Below are 15,263 nucleotides of genomic sequence, written 5' to 3' on the forward strand. Positions count from 1 at the left end.
AGCTCAGCCGAGCACATCATGGGCAGCTCAGCCGAGCACTTCATCTGCGGCGGCAGCTTCACCTGCTTCTGTTCCTCTGGATATACACCCTATTTTCAAGAGGGTGCATATACGGTGCAATGCATGCAATGCTCCTCTCTCTTATGGGAACACCAGCATTCCCCTAATAGAGAGCAAGATACAGCAGCACACATGCGGCACCCTATAATTTCTTTCATTTTTTTGTTCCTCTGTTCCTCAATTAACACAATGGCTCTTTTTAGAACCACCTAACATCTAAACACTTAAAATTGATTTTTAATTCTATTTTTTTATGATTTTTCTTTCCGCCGTGCGCGCACCGTGCGTGCACCTTGTGATGGTGCGCGCACGGTGCGCACACCCCGCGATTTAAAAAAAACAAACGTTTTTTTCACCCTTCATGGTCCTTCAGGGACCCCCTGACAAAAACTAGGGGGTCAGGAACTCTGTACCCTGCCCCCTTTTCACGTTCTACACCTTTCTTTTTCACTGTCACACACAAAATGGCAGACAACACTTCCTGATTTCGACCGATTCGAATGTTGACTGACATGTAACCACCAATCAGAATTATGCTCGCGCAAGACGGTGCGCGCATATAGATATTTATGTACTTTTAACTGCAATTTTCTCAGGAACTACTGAACAGATTGACACCATATATGCAAAAGGCACATCCCTGACCTGAGGACTACCTCTTTGCCAAATTTCAAGTAATTCTGTTCAGCCGTTCGGGCTGTACCTTCGACTAAAGGTCCTATGGGAAAATGCATGGGGAAAACGCGTTTTGGGACCCCCCTTTTTTCTCAGCCCCCGCTTGACGAATCACCCCGAGACTTCCAGGGTAGGAGCTGAGCGGAGCGCCCCATTAGTTTTGAAAAGTTCATGAGGATTCGTCAACCGGCGCCAAAGTTATTCAAAATAGAATTTTCAGATTTCCTATGGAAACACGGTCCTAACTATAACTATCTACTGGCGACCGCCAGTAGATTATATATATATATATATATATATATATATATATATATATATATATATATATATATATATATATATTTGCCACAATGGGATCCAATCGATCCTGCGCGCTCAAGTGCGGGTGCTCTGCGTAGGGGTCGGATCCAGACCCAGTTCATCAATTTTGCTCCCAATGACGCGTCATTGGGAGCAAAATATATATCTATATATATATATATATATATATATATGTATTCACTGAAAAAACCATTGGTTTCAGGGGTGTTATAGTTAGCTGTACATTTCCCTCGTACAAAACCCTAGAAATTCCCGTTATAGTTAGTTCAGCTAACTATAACTCGCGCCCCCGCAATGCACTGCTGATGACGTCACATATTACATCACTCATGACATGGTCAGTGACATCACTGATGACATCTCAAATGACATCACTGATGACATCACTGATGACATCATCCATTGAGTATGTGTTTCTGAACAGTTTTAATATGTTTAATATATGTAGGGAAAGGCCTGTTGAAAAATAAGTGGGTGTACAAGTGTGTGAATGGATGATTTTCTAGGTGCGTAACTGACACTATAAGTGAGTCATTAAATGTATCTTACTGCAGACTAGTGACTAAACTGTGTGAATGTCTGTATGTGTCTGTGTGTTGGTGTATAAGTGGCTGCATGGTTTTGTGAATAGCTATATGAGTGTCTATATGGGTCACTGATTGGTTGTCTGAGTATCTGTATGGGTGCCTGAGTGTTTGTGTGGGTAGGGTGTGTGTGACTCTGTGACTAGATGTGTGAGTGGGTGATTCAGTGGGTGCATGTTTTTAAGAGTGCATCTGTGATGGACTGTATGGTTGGGTGAGTGTATGTATGGGTGTGTTAGTGATTGAATGTATATCTCAGTTGTACATGTGTCAGTAACTACATATGTGAAACGCAGTGTATATGTGTGTAAGAGTATATAACTATCTATATGTGAGAGTGTGTGATTTTGGGAGTTGCTGTATGCGCCATAGTGCAAGGATATCTGTGTCATGTGCTGTTTGTTTTTCTGCAGGAAGACACAGAATTTGTTAGTATTTTTATGAGTAAGTGTACTTGAGTGTTTTTAACTGTATAGGTGAGTAATTTTTACTGTGATTAATTATTTACATGACTGACTAGATGTATCAGTACCTCAATGGATGATTGGCGGTGTGTGAGTGTCTATATAGGTGTATAAATGCACAGAGTGACTGTAAGTATGAGTGACTGTACAGGTGAGTGAGTGGAGATGTATGTAGACCTAAAAGTCAATGAGTGGGTGAGTAGTTATTGGTATTGGAGTATCAATGGTTGTCAAAATGGCCGTCTGAAATTTTGAGTCGGTGTATCAAAGGTTATTTTAGGGTGTGAGAAGATGCACTAATTTATCACACGGATGACGTCATCAGTGATGTCATCAGTGATGTCATTTGAGATGTCATCAGTGATGTCATCAGTGATGTCACTGACCATGTCATGAGTGATGTAATGTGTGACGTCATCAGCAGTGCATTGCGGGGGCACGAGTTATCGTTAGCTGAACTAACTATAACAGGGGAATTTCTAGGGTTTTGTACAAGGGAAATGTCCAGCTAACTATAACACCCCTGAAACTAATGGTTATTTCAGTGAATTTCTACGTTTTTTTAAATGCCAATTCCTAACTATAACGCCTCTGAAACCTTTGGTTTTTTCAGTGAATTTCAAAGGTTTATTAAATGCCAATTCCTAACTATAACGTGCATGAAACCTATGGTTATTTCAGTGAATTGCAAAGCTTTTTTAAATGCTAATTCCTATCTATAACTTATCTCTGAAGATATCATGAAAAGCATTCTTTTTTAAAAGTAGGGTGCACATTAGTTTTGTGGAAAAGCATCTTTGTGATTGGTTAAGAAAAAGCAATTTCAACGTGGAGTATCATAGGATAACATTTGCTCAGCTCAACCACACCTGCTACTTGCATTTGGAAGGCACTGTTCAAACTTAAAACAATCGTCAACTTTTAACCTGCATGTGTCGTTAAATGTTCAAGAAAATGTTACAAAAAAATATCGTAAAGTTTCAAAAAATTGATGAACTTTTAACCTGCACATATTTTAGAATGTTCTAGAAAGCGTGTTGATAGAATACGTTGCACTTCTGACTGCTATGTGTTGTTGAATATTTGAAAAAACGGTTCATATGGAAAATTAAAAAGAAACCAATAGAGAAGTTTTGAAACCTAAAAGAATCAAGGAACTATTCTAATTTATTCTTTACATGTATTTATGTGTACAGCAACAAAATTATAGACACAACAGCACTAGGAAGAGGAAGAAGCAGGGAGTGGGGGAAGGGGGAGATGGGAAGAATGGCACACATGCACAATTAAGTACAACACACATATAGACTAACAATGGCCAAAATGAAACACACCAACAAGGAGCACAAGTCACACAACCTGCCAACATCACACCACTGAACGAGCATAGAAGTGAAAACCACGCTGCATTCATACAGGATTTGTACAAAGGCCAGTCGTTGGTGTTGTGGGATGTCTGCGACCGTGGTCATCATGGATGAGATGCCCAGCATGTGGCACATGGTTGAGTTCACTGTGTGTTATGTTGCCAAACGGCTGCTCCTCCCTCCCACGAGCCCCCACACTTTTGTATGGTGAGCTGTTGTATCTCGTGCACTCGTACGGCATGCCATTGTAATGCCTATTTGCGCATGTCCTGCTACAATCCAACAACAACATCACAGTGCCGTTTGGAGGTGGTACATGCCACTTTACAACATCGACTGCTGCGGCTCTTGTAACAGGCCACACCAGAACACAGAGACACACTTACCGCACTTTCTGTACACAGACATGTCCGAGACAAACCGTTCCCCTGCACTGACCTGTGAACAACAGACCAGCACACGCCAGATGTGCATGCAGGAGGATGCGTATGTAGCTACACATCCAGGCTCACTGCCAATGCTGAGGTAACAGCACACTGTGATGTTGCAGGGCTAGTGCGTATCATGCTAAGACAATGACCACAGGGACACACTTAGTAAGATGTGGGTTTGGGGGGCATTGGCGGTCCTGGAGTTGTTGAGATGAGTCTTCTGGCCCTCATGGGTATCCCTGTATCATGCTCATTGACTCTATGGCACCTGTGGGTGTTCTGGTGTGGCTCTTGGCTGTGTTCCCTTTCATGGTGCGGGTAGTTGTCCTGCTTAACACCAGCAGAAAGCAGGTGTAAAATCCCTGGTGCTAACGTAACGTGTCTTATCGCCGGAATTTGTTTCGCATTGCAATTGGTGTGAAAGTTGTGATGTGATTTTTTTCGTGTGCACAACAATATACAAACTGAGCAGTGTATCTTGTCAAGATCTAGCACCTGACGCACTATTCCCAATCAATATAAATACAATGAGATTTCTTAATAGATTTTGTGTATACACTGTAAGTGCAGCCAATACCTCAGTTCAATACAATACAGTATTTTAGTATTTAGAATAAATCGCAAAGGTGCACCTCATGTCTTTTTGCATGGGAAGAGCTACTCTCCATTTCATTATCAGCACTTTAGCGGAAGTAAAGTTGAGATAAATCTAACACACTATTCAGAAGTTGGTGCAAACTGCAGATATCACTAGTATTCCAGCGATAAGTGCCCCAAAATTTAACACCATGGTGGACTCCATCAAATAACAGTAATAAGAACAAGAAAGAGGCACACAGCAGTTAAGAGAACAACCGAAAACATTATAAAAAAAAATGTCAAACTTTATTTTTTATAATAATAAATATACAAACGATAAACTATTTTCAAACTTTGATTTTTTTTATTAACATAAATATAAACAATAAACTAATAAACAAAATATAACAACAATAATACAAAACAACAAGGCGGAACACTCCTGTGGGAACCACGGATGTCGACGACAGACCTGGAAAATCAAAAAGATTGTTAAAAAAAAAAACAACATGGTATTCTCAACAAAATACCACAAGAAACAAATCACAGATATATAAAATGTATACAGCTAACAAAATTTTATAAGTTTAACTTACAAAAACTGTAAATGTTGACGCTTTAAAATATTTACCGAATCTGAGGAATTTGTTTTGCAGAAGGCACCACGCCCACAACGTTTTTCTTCAGTGGTGAAGAAATTTTTAACTTTTTCCAAGGGGCAAACAAAGACCAATGCCACCTTCTTCATTCGTAAGATTTGCCAAAGAGTTCTGTTACGAGGGGATCCTAACAAACAATACTCCTGCGGCACAGCAAGTATGATGAAACACCTAAGGACCCTTCATCCAAACAATCTTGCATGAGAAGAGTGCAAACATATGAGAAACACTCCTGATCTGTATCTGTATAAAAGAAACACAAATAAATGTATATTAATAACTTTCAAATGTATACTATTCCATTACAGTACAAACACATTTTATATAAAAACTGACTAAGAAACTATAGCCCTGAACCACAAGTGTGACGATCGTTAAAACACCACATGCATAGTGCATACTACTTTGAAGCAGTTCATGCCCTAAAGCCTACCACACTAAAAGACTACATGCTAACTGACTAAATGATTACAGTACTATAAGGAGACACACTGGGTGAGTGACAGGGTGTTTGCTAGAAGAGTATGAATACTAACTAGGGATTTGAAGGTGTGAAACACAACTGTGTAGGTGATTAGAGGACTGCATCCATACTGCATAGGCATTTAAAGCAGTTCATGTGCTAAGGCCTGGCTCACTGCATGACTACTTGGGTACTGATTGAATGATTAGAGTACATCAAGGAGAGTGCCTAGGTGAATTTATAAGTGCTAGGCTTTTCGCACAGGGAATGGATTAGTACTTGGTACTGAATCGGTCCCTAGAGGAGTGCAAAGGCAGTCACAAGTGCTGCACTGTATGGATACTGACTAGGAAATTGAAAGTGTGAAAGACAAGTGTCTAGGTGGTTAGAAGACTGCATGCATAGTGCATAGGGGTTTGAAGCAGTCCATGTGCTAAGGCCTGGCTCAGTGTAAGAATACTTAGGCACTGACTGAATGATTAGAGTACTGCAAAGATAGTATCTTGGTGAATTTATAAGTGTTTGGGTTTTAGCACAGTGAATGGATTAGTACATGGTGCTGAATGGGTCACTAGAGGACTGCAAAGGGAGTGACAGGGTATTTCCTGGAAGTGTATGGATACTGACTAGGGAATTGAAGGTGAAAAAGACAATTGTGTAGGTGGTTAGAGGACTGCATGCGTAGTGGATAAGGGTTTGAAGCAGTCCATATACTAAGGCCTGGGTCCCTGGATGAGTACTTGGGTACTGACTGAATGATTAGAGTACTGTAAGGAGAGTGCCTGGGTGAATTTATTAGGGTTTGGCGCAGTGAATGGATTAGTACATGATGCTGAATGGGTCACTAGAGGAGTGCAAATGGAGTGACAGGGTGTTTGCTGGAAGTGAACGGATACTGACTGGGGAATTGAAGGTGTGAAAGACAAGTGTGTAGGTGCTTAGAGGACTGCATACATAGTGGATAGGGGTTTGAAGAAGTCCATATGCTAAGACCTGGCTCTGTGCATGAATACTTAGGCAGTGACTGAGTCATTAGAGTACTGGAAAGAGAGTGTCTTGGTGAATTTATAAGTGTTTGGGTTTTGGCACAGTGAATGGATTAGTACATGCTGTTGAATGGGTCTCTAGAGGACTGCAAAGGAAGTGACAGGATATTTCCACTGTATGGATACTGAGTAGGGAATTGAAGGTGTAAAATACAAGTGTATAGTATGTTAGAACACTCCATGCATACTGCATAGACATTTGAAGCAGTCTAGTTGGTACTTAGAAACTGACTAAATAATCAGACTACTTCTAGGACAGTGCTTAGGTAAAACTTTTACATTTTCAGTTCTGCCACAGTGAACAGAATAGTACATGGTACTGCACCTTAGTGTCAAACCCTGACTCATTTTATCAATGCATAAGTAAAGACTAACTTCTAATGCTACTAAAACTTGACAACATGAGAGGTTTTAAATTAGTTATCTGTCAGCAAATACACGATGTTACCAAATGCTTCTCTCACACTGGTTCTCAAATGCACACAGACTCACAGTGTGATTCTAGACAACAACCACTATACCTAGGAGCTTACCAAAAATCATTCACTACTGTGGAAGTGGTAAGCGAACTGCACACAATCTTCATATTTCAGGACTGCACTTTTATGTCAAAGCCTGACTCATATAATCAAAGCATAAGCAAAGACTGGCTTCTAATGCTACTAAAACTTGACAACATGACAGGTTTTAAAACAGTTATCTGTCAGTAAATACACGATGTTACCAAATGCTTCTCTCACAATCCTTACCCAAATGCACACCGACTCACAGTGTGATTTTAGACAATCAGCACTATCCCAGGACTTTACCAAAACTCATTCACTACTGTGGAAGGGGTAAGGGGTCTGCACACAATCTACATATATAAGTACAGCACATCAGTGTCAAGGCATGACTCATTTAATCAACATATAAGCAAAGACTGGATTCTAATGCTACTAAAACTTCACAACATGACAGATTTTAAAACAGTTATCTGTCAGCAAATACATGATGTTACCAAATGATTCTCTCACACTGATCCCAAATACACACTAACTCACAGTGTGATTCTAGACAAGCACCACTATCCCTATGAGTTTACCAAAACTCATTCACTACAGTGCAAGTGGTAAGGGAACTGCACACAATCTACATATTTCAGGACTGCACTTTTGTGTCAAAGCCTGACTCATTTACTCAAAGCATAAACAAAGACTGGCTTCTAATGCTACGAAAACTTGACAACACGACCGGTTTTAAAACAGTTATCTGTCAGCAAATACACGATATTACCAAATGCTTCTCTCACAATCCTTACCCAAATACACACAGACTCACAGTGTGATTTTAGACAATCAACACTATCCTAGGAGTTTACCAAAACTCATTCACTAGTCTAGAAGAGTTAATGGTACTGAACACAATCTACATATTTAAGTATAGCACATCAGTGTCAAAGCATGACTCATTTAATCAATGCATAACCAAAGACTGGATTCTAATGCTACTAAAACTTCACAACATGACAGGTTTTTAAAAAGTTATATGTAAGCAAATACATGATATCACCAAATGCTTCTCTCACACTGATCCCAAATACACACTAACTCACACTGTGATTCTAGACATGCACCACTATCCCTAGGAGTTTACCAAAACTCATTCACTACAGTGCAACTGGTAAGGGAACTGCACACAATCTACATATTTCAGGACTGCACTTTTCTGTCAAAGCCTGACTCATTTAATCAAATCATAAGCCATAACTGTCTTCTAATGCTACTAAAACTTCACAACATGACAAGTTAAAACAGTTATCTGTCAGCAAATACACGATGTTACCAAATGCTTCTCTCACAGTGGTTCCAAAATGCACACAGACTCACTGTGTGATTCTAGACAAACAACACTATCCCTTGCACTATACCAAAACACATTTCTTCATCTAGAAGTAGTACTACATTTTAGTATAGAAACATAACATAACTCATTTCACAAATTCATAAACAATGACTGGTTTCTAATTCTACCAAAATATAAAAACTGCACAGTCTGTTTACAAACACATGAAAAACACAAATGCTTATCACAGAATGGTTTCTACATGCACACACACTGTAGAGAAAAAAAGTACTCCCTACACTTTAGCAGGAAAAATACATTAGTCTGATTAAAATCAAAATAGTCTACATACATCCCCTCACAATTAAATAACTCATCTTTCAAGTTCTTTTGTAGATTAAGAAGTATATCAATCACTCACCATATTTTCTTTTACAGAATCTCTGCACTGTGCACCTCTCAGCAAAAGCAAAGAATGAAAAAGTTTCACTTTCATTTTCCACACATATACATGTAAACATCAAATCACAATCCTTCGCACATAAACTCAAAAGCAAACACACATTTCTGTTGGTTAAACATTTTAACCCTTTCCAACTGAAATACATTTCAATCCTTCCCCCAATCTGCCTTTTGCCTGTTACCATAGAAACAGGTCATGGAACACTGCACTGAGCTCACAGGTCACAAGTTCAGCACACAATGTTCCTACACAAGACAGGAAGTGTGCTTGGATTTTCAAACATATCAGCCTATCATATATAATGTTCCTTACAATCTGTTTTTGTTAACCAATAACAATCATACCTTTAAAAAACAGAAATATACACCCTACCTTTCAGTGTAGAAAGTTGTCATGCAACCAATGATTTCTTGTCGTTTTTAAAAAAATGTTGCCGTGGATCCGCGCACCCACCGCGAGAGAATCTGTGCATCCAACGCGATAGGATGCACGCACCGTGCGCGCATTTCCCCGTGTCTTTTTTTAAAAAAAAAGGGGCCCCAGGGGGTCCTTCTGGGACCCCGTAAGCACCTCTAGAGGGTCAAAGTATTTCCACTCTGCCCCCTTTATATGTTTTACACACTTATTCACCTTGCATCTTCAGCCTCGCTTCTACCGAGGCAGAAAATGGCCGCCTACAGTTCCTGGTTTCGAATGTAGAGAGACACTCGACAGCCAATTAGCATACAGCGCGCGATTGGGAAGGTGCACGCTCGATTCGGGGAGGGTACGCGCTCGGTTCGGGGAGGGTGTGCTTACGGTGTGGGTACGGACCGCTGATCCTCCGTGGCCATAGATATCACTAACTTTTTTACCCTAATTTTCTCAGGAACTACTGAACAGATTCACACCATATATGCAAAAGGCACGAGTCCAAACTGAGGACAACCTCTTTGCCAAATTTGGTGTTATTCCGTTCAGCGGTTCGGGCTGTAGCTGCGACAACAGATCCTATGGGAAATTGCATGGGGAAAATGCGTTTTGGGACCCCCCTTTTTTCTCGGCCCCCGCTTGACGGATCACCGCAAAACTTTCAGGGTAGGAGCGGAGCGGAGCTGGCAAAAAGTTTGGAAAATTTCGCAAGGATTCGTCAACCGGCGCTAACGTTATTCCAAATAGAATGTTGCGGATTTCCTATGGAAAATAGGTCCTAACTATAACTATCTACTGGCGACTGCCAGTAGATAATATATATATATATATATATATATATGTATATATATATATATTATCTACTGGCGGTCGCCAGTAGATAGTTATAGTTAGGACCGAGTTTCCATAGGGAATCTCAAAATTCTATTTTGAATAACTTTGGCGCCGATTGACGAATCCTCGCAAAATTTTCAAAACTAATGGGGCGCACCGCTCCGCTCCTACCATGAAAGTCTCGGGGTGATTCGTCAATTGGGGGCCGAGAAAAAGGTTCCCCCATGGATTTTTCCATAGGGACTTTAGTCGCAGCTACAGCCCGAACGGCTGAACAGAATTACGTGAAATTTGGCAGAGAGGTAGCCATAAGGTCCATGAAGTGCCTTTTGCAGGTTTGGTGTAAATCTGCTCAGTATTTCCAGAGAAAATAGCATTTAAATCAATATATATATCTGTACGCGTGCAGCGTGCGCGCTGGGTGCGCACACCTTGCCGTGCGCGAGCGCAATTCTGATTGGTTGTTAGATCTTAGTAAACATTCGAATCGGTCGAAACCAGGAAGTGTCGGCCGCCATTTTGTCTCTCGCACTCTGAGGGGGTGAAAAACAAATGTGTAGAACGTGAAAAGGGGGCAGTGTGGACAGTTCCTGACCCCCTAGCTGTGGTCAGGGGGTCCCTTTTTTTTCGAAAAATTGCCGAGTGCGCGCACCCTGCGCGCACCACCCAAACGGAAAAAATTCTGCGAAGTTCGCGCAGCGTGCGCGCACTCCGTGATTTTTCAAAAAAAAAAAATGTATTTGGCCCTTGGGTGCGAAGCGCTCTGTGCCCACCGCGCGCGCACGGTGCGTGAAGCGCTCCGTGCGCGCACGGCACGAACTGCGTAAAGTGGTCGTGCGGTGCACGAAGCGCACCGCGTGCCCACTGCGCGCGCACCGACTTACGCGACCGCAATCCGCTGCTGATGACGTCAGATATTACATCACTGATGACATATGTGTCTTTCTGAAAAAAAAAATGAAATATATGTATATCGAAAGATGAATGGAAGAAGACATGGGTAAATAAGTGTCTAAATACAGTGATGTAATATCTGACGTCATCAGCAGCGGATTGCGGTCGCGTGAGTTATAGTTGCCTGCACTAACTATAACGGGGGAATTTCATTGGTTTTTTACGAGGGAAATGCCCAGCTAACTATAACATGTGTGAAACCTATGGTTTTTTAAGTGAATATATATATATATATATATATATATATATATATATATATATATAAAAATAAGTATATATATATATATATATATGCTCACACTCCCACTCACAGGCCCACAGAGGCACTCACACACCCGCACAGGGAGCCACACAGACACTCAAACACCTAAACAGACACTCACATACCCACTAGCAGACTCACAAAGAGACTACCACACCACAGAGAAACTCACACATCCATTCCCAAACCCACTCAGACACTCTCACACCCACTCAAAGGTCAAGAGAGCCACTCACACTTCCACTTAGATACTCACACAGCCACTCAGATGCTTTCATACCTGCTCACAGGCCCACAGAGACAATCACCCACCCAGTGACACAGCCATTCACATACCTACTCCCACACCCACACAGACATTCTCACACCAACTCACAGGTCCAGAGAGACACTCACACATCCACTCACAGATCCACAGAGCCACTCACACATCTACTGAGACACTCACACAGCCACTCTGATGCTTTCACATCTGCTCACAGGCCCACAGAGACACTCACAAACCCAGTAACACACCCACACAGCCTTTCACATACCAACTCACACACCCACACTGACACTCTCACACCCACTCACAGGCCCAGAGAGACACTCACTCACAGATCCACAGAAACACTCGCACACCCACTCACAGACCCACTGAGGCACTCACATACCTACTCACAGACTCACACAGACTCTTACACATCCACTCAGAAACTCACACACCTACTCACAGACCTGTACAGTCACTCACACCCATATAACCACTCCCGCATCCACTCACAGACCCATACAGCTACTCACAACCACTCACACACCAACAAAACCACTCACACACCCAGACAGCCACTCAAAAACCCACTTATTGATCCATACCACCACTCAGACACTCACTCACAGACCAATACAGCCACTCACAAAACCACTCACACACCCACATAGCTACTCACACACCCACTCACAGACCCATACCGCCACTCACCAACTTGTAATTCCACTCACATACCCACACGTACACCCATGCCGCCACTCACACACCCACTCACAGACCCATGCAGGCACTCACACACCTCATCACCCACCCATACAGCTAATCACACACCCACTGACTGACCTATACAGCTGCTCACACACCCACTCTCAAAGATTACAAGTTACAGTTAGGACATAAAATATATAAAGCCTTCAAAATTAATTAAAAAACCAAACATTCCAGGGATATTATAGCTAGGAAATAAAAAGAATTTTAAACGTAGAAATTGAGTGAAAAAAACAAAGGTTACAGCAACGTCGTAGTTAGGTTCAGAGTTCACACGCACAAAACCCTAGACATTCAGCAGTGATAGTTACCTGAGCTAACTATAACTTATGCACCAGCAGTGCACTACTGCCCTTCAGGGACAAACCATTCAAAATCAAAGGTGCGTACAACTGTCAAGAAGTATTCGTATTCTAGGTGATCACTTGCACTTGCAGATCTGCGCTATATAGGGAGCACCACGTTGGCAGTTTATAAAAGGGTACCACAACACATGCATGCTATTAGCAACATGACCAAATATATCCAGTTGCAAGACACTTCACAACGCACCATCAGCATGATCCTAACCAGATTAGATCATTTGTAATAGATGCGGTTCCTCTAAATAGGAGAGATGGAGACCTTTTTGGAGCACTAAAAGAACTGAAGATGAGATACATAAGTCTCATTTGTAAGCCACCTAATGGACTCAACAGTGATGATGGGTCACATTCTTGCCTCTAAATGTGTAAACATAGTTATTGACTGCAGTGAGTTACTGTCCACATGGACATGATTTATTTTCCTATCACTAAAATGTTGTTCAGAGTGCTAGATAATTTTGTGACATTTAAAAGGTAACACGAGTTACAAGATTTAAATAAGGACACACAAATATGTAATTGTTCCACACAGAATTTTTATGCACTGTTTTGATGATAACATTTAGCATTTTATGAATTTAATTTGTTGCACAATTGGTCCCAGCATTAGCTAAGGGGCAAGCTTCAACAGGAAGTAACAAGTGAGAGATAATATTTGCCCCAATGTATCAATATTTGTTAGATTAAATTAGTCAATAATAGGCTTGATAAGAGTCCAGCAACAAACTCAGGAAATGCTAGACCCACAGTGGTATTTAGAGCTTTGAGATCATTTTCTAACTATATCAGCAGCACAGATTTTGAGTGTCATTGCAAATATGTAATTATGATACATGAGCCACTAACATGTTGCATATTGAGAATTCCGGCTGGGGCAAAATGTGGTGTAAATAGTTACCCTCTAATGATATTTGGGTGGTGATATTTTAAGCCACACGTATCAAATGATGAGAGAATATTTATACAGCTTAAAATTAATTTAGGAAGCTGTCCAGATGTTCTGTCAAATGATTACGGAACAATAACAGCTGTATTTAGTTTTATTTAGGTTAAGCGCCTTCGTAATGAAATGGGACTCTAGGCTTGTCTCCATGCTAGCAAGTGTGGCAAGTGAGGTTGAGTGTGCCAGAAGCGGTAGGGAGTATACTGGTAAGCTAGTGCTAGGGTATACTTGTAGGCCTGTGGGAAGGGGAGGGAGAAATAAAATGGGGACAGACAACCAAGAGGTTAAACAAATTAAAATTAGAAGCCAGCTCCTTAATTGCAACAGGATCCTGAGCATACATTCTGCTAATAAGCGACTTGTTTACTTATCTGCGCATTTCACCAAAGAATAATCGTGTCACGTTACAAATACAGAACATTGATGCCTATTGAAGTGTCTGTAATCAATGTATTACTCAGGATCCTGTTGCAATTAAGGAGCTGGCTTCTATGGTTTTTTCAGAGAATTTCAATGTTTTTTTAAATGCTAATTTCTAAATATAATGTCCCTGAAACCTATGTTATTTTCAGTGAAGGAGGAGTAGGAGCCCCCAACGTCAATCTTGGGGGCCAACTATCCCTTTTATTACCACCAGTAAGCCCCACACAGCAGGATTGCTAACTTCTTATATCAGGCCCGCCCCCTCCCTGCACCTCTGTGCAAATGTGCCCCCTAGCACGTTGTAAGTTGGGGGATTAAGTCCCCTTGAATCCTGAGGGTCAACTAGACCACCAGGTACCTCCAGTAAGCAGCACAGAGCTGCTTTGCAGAGAGGTGGTCCAAGGCCATGCCCCGTTTTATACCTCTCTGCAACGCAGCTCTGTGGCACTTACTGGAAGTACCTGGTGGACTAGTTCGCCCCCAGGGACCCCCAGGATTCAAGGGGACTTAATCCCCCAAATTAAAATGCTCCATGGAGCACCTCTCTGCAACACAGCCCTGTGGCGCATACTGGAGGTACCTGGTGGGCTAGTTGGCCCCCAGGGACACGCAGTATGCAAGGGGAATTAATTCCCCAACTTACAATGCGCCACAGGGCGCGTTTGCAGAGTAATGCACTGAGGGTGCGGGGCCTCCGGCGTAATGTCTTTTTTTTTTTTTTTAATGATTTTTTTCACGTCATGTTTTATTTGGTACTGTCTTGCGGAATTGGAGTATTTTTTACAGGGATTTCATGGTGAGGTGGCTCAGCATTCCACTCTACATGATTTCAGTATAATGCAGGAGCTAATGCTACCGCCCACTCCTGCGTATATGAATGTTCTAGAACAAGGTCAGAGAAAGCTGGTAAAATTATCATTTCTCCTTTTGGGCAATCAATAACGAACTCAGGTAGCCAATATTTTTCAGCCAAAAGGATGTCATAACCAAAACTCAGGTTCTCCCTAAAGAGACCTTTAACTTTCCTGGGTTTTCACCCACCATTTGGAGTGTTCTTTAGTATAACGGGTGTGGGACACTTACCCTAGTATCAGGTGTCTCCATCGTGATATGT

The sequence above is a fragment of the Triturus cristatus genome, chromosome 10 (genome assembly GCF_964204655.1).
Source record: "Triturus cristatus chromosome 10, aTriCri1.1, whole genome shotgun sequence".
NCBI classification, from domain to species: Eukaryota; Metazoa; Chordata; class Amphibia; order Caudata; family Salamandridae; genus Triturus; species Triturus cristatus.